Genomic DNA, 2,898 nt, shown 5'->3' with positions numbered 1-2,898 from the left:
ATAACAAATATAAACTGTAGGTAAAATTTATAAAACTAAGCCATAACTTGATGGCACTGGAGATTGAATAAATGCAGGTGGGTTGCAAGAGACAGTAAATGCTTCAAAAAAAGGAAATGCATTAGGTGAGTTATCCATTTTTATAGCATTTTTCTTGAGTGCAGGCAAAAGTCAGTGTTGTACAAGGCAATATCCAATAGAACTCCCATAGAAAACCTGTAACCTTGCTGGCTTTGAAAACTCAGAATGTAGGATTCGGCTTAACCATAGACTATGGGAATGAGAGGGAAATCCCAGAAGGAAAAGCCAAAAAGGGTAAGGACACTTTGTTTTTCATCTCTGGTTAACATCTCAACCACATGTACATAGGGCAGACTCTAGCTAGGAACATGAGCCCCAAATACCAACGGGAGAGTATGAAAAAGTCTAACATGTATGTAACTAAAATCACAGAAGAAGCAATTAGGATATAAATAATAAATATTTAATTGAATTTTCCCAATTCTAGTGAAAAATTCAGTCAAGAAACTCAGTGAACCATCAACAGGATGTATATGAAAACAACCACATCGATCACATCATACTCAAGCGGTTGAACACTAAAGATAGAGATAAAATCTTGACAGCAACCATAGAAAAACAGACACACAGAACTATCACCAACTTCTTACCTGAAACTAGGAACATAGAGACATTGGTAAAATAGTTAAAGTGCTGAAACAAAAAGTTATCAACCACAAATTCCACATCCAGGGAACACATACCTTAAGAATGAAGGCAAGAACTGGAGCCACAAAGATGGCGGCGTGGGCAGAGTCACAGGGTCCCTTCTGGCCGGAGCCGTAGGCACTGGCGGCAGCAGTACTGCCACCCTAACTCCCTGCACCCTTTTCCAGCCCACGACGCCACCGCAAAACAAGTAGCCCAGACACAAGTGGCCCAGCCTAGTACCCGTGAGAGCTGCCTCACAATCGGTAGCCTGGCAAAAAGAAACCCAACTGAGCAGTGCTCATGAGATCCCTGTGCCGATTCTGGGCACTGTGATGCCGGGAAAGGCCTCGGTTGTCCACTTCCTGGCGCCCTCCCCGGCAGCCGCGCCCCATGGAGGAGACTCAAAGTCCTCCGTCATCCCCTCTGAGGTGTCAGAACTTGCCGCAGCCTCCACCTTTGTCTCAGGATGAGAAGCTACACTCGGCTCCATGACTGTCAGAGCAAAATACAAATTGGTAGGGGAGATCAGGTATGGCTCCTTCTGGGACATTTAGCTGGCACTCAGCATCATCCATGGTGAGAAAGTGGCAGCAGGCTAGAGCCGCAGAAGGTCAGGTGTCCCCAGTTGCTGTAGGAGAGCAAACTCATAAGATTCTTCGAGGCGGGGTTGGCATCCCCCATGCACGGTGGTATGATCAGGAAAAAGCCTATTATGTACTAGGCATCTTCTGGGACCCAGCCTGGAAGTCCTACTCCATTTCTGTTCACGATAAAACTGTCTCTATGTTGGCTAACCAGGTGATCAGAACTGAATACATGCATACACACAGACATTCTCAGATAACTTCTTAATGGGTACAGGGCATCACTGTAATAAGTTATTCCTTGGCAGGCGCCGCGGCTCACTAGGCTAATCCTCCACCTGCGGCGCCGGCACCCCAGGTTCTAGTCCCAGTTGGGGCACTGGATTCTGTCCCGGTTGCTCCTCTTCCAGTCCAGTTCTCTGCTGTAGCCCAGGAGTGCAGTGGAGGATGGCCCAAGTGCTTGGGCCCTGCACCCCATGGGAGACCAGGAGAAGCACCTGGCTCCTGGCTTCGGATCAGCGCAGTGCGCCGGCCACAGCGCGCCAGCCACAGTGGCCATTGGAGGGTGAACCAATGGCAAAGGAAGACCTTTCTCTCTCTCTCTCTCTCTAACTCTGCCTGTCAAAAAATAATAAGTTGCTCCTTACCGATTTTGGTTTGGCTAAAAAGTACAGAGACAACAAGACCAAGCAACACACCACACAGAGAAGATAAAGACCTCACTGGCACCACCGCAAATGCTGGCTTCAATACAATCTCCGTACTGAGCAGAGTCGCCAAGGTGACATGGAGTCGTTAGGATATGTTTTGATGTATTTTAATAGAACCAGCATGCCATCCCAAGGACTAAAGGCTGCAACAAAGAAACAAAAATATGACAAGATCAGTGAAAAAAAGATGTCCACTCTGTTGGTTTTATGTAACGGGTTTCCTGCAGCTTTACCACTATTTTACCTATTGTCATGGGCTATGATTTGAGGAAGCCCCAGAATCCATGTATCTGAGGCATCTATTCTGCATCCAACTGGACGACACCTTTGGACAATGTTAAAGCAGGAAGCTCCACAGCAGGCAGTAGCTGCCAGTGGGTGGGTCAGCAGGCCCAAACCCCTACAGGTCAGCAACTGACAAAACCAAGAGTAATGGAAAGGTTTCTAAGCATGCATTAAGGAAGAGAAGAAGCAGAGCAGGTGACTGGAGCAGCATTTGTTTCTCTTCAAATACAGAAATGTTAGTTCATATGTACAGTAGCTAGTGGCTGTGGCAAACCATTACACTTCCTGTGAAGAACTTTAATTTCATTATAAACAGACTCTGGGCAGCACGCATGTTGCTGAATCCCGAGTTTGTAGCTGCTGTGATTGGGAATATTAAGTGAGGTAGTCAAACATTGGGTCTGGGTTTTTACTGCATTGGTTGAAGTGGAAAAGTCAACTAAATGGTTGACACTCACAAACTAGTGGAGAAATTTTGCAGATGCCAATTGTTTGTTAAGATCCTTCATTTTGAACTATCCTGCTTTGAAACCTCATTTCAGAAGAATGGCATAAACAGTCTCAGCCACATTTATGATGACTTTAAACTCTGATAATTGTGCATTCTT

At 45.9% G+C, this 2,898-nt stretch overlaps 1 pseudogene; it reads left to right on the top strand.

Moving 5' to 3' along the window:
• Positions 1-1,199: 1,199 nt before the first annotated feature.
• On the top strand, positions 1,200-2,273 carry LOC133772344 (casein kinase I-like; annotated as a pseudogene).
• Positions 2,274-2,898: the final 625 nt, after the last annotated feature.

This window comes from Lepus europaeus, chromosome 13 (assembly GCF_033115175.1).
Source record: "Lepus europaeus isolate LE1 chromosome 13, mLepTim1.pri, whole genome shotgun sequence".
In the NCBI taxonomy this organism is placed as follows: Eukaryota; Metazoa; Chordata; class Mammalia; order Lagomorpha; family Leporidae; genus Lepus; species Lepus europaeus.
Note: the sequence above shows the minus strand (reverse complement) of the source record. Positions and strands in the feature narration are given on the sequence as shown.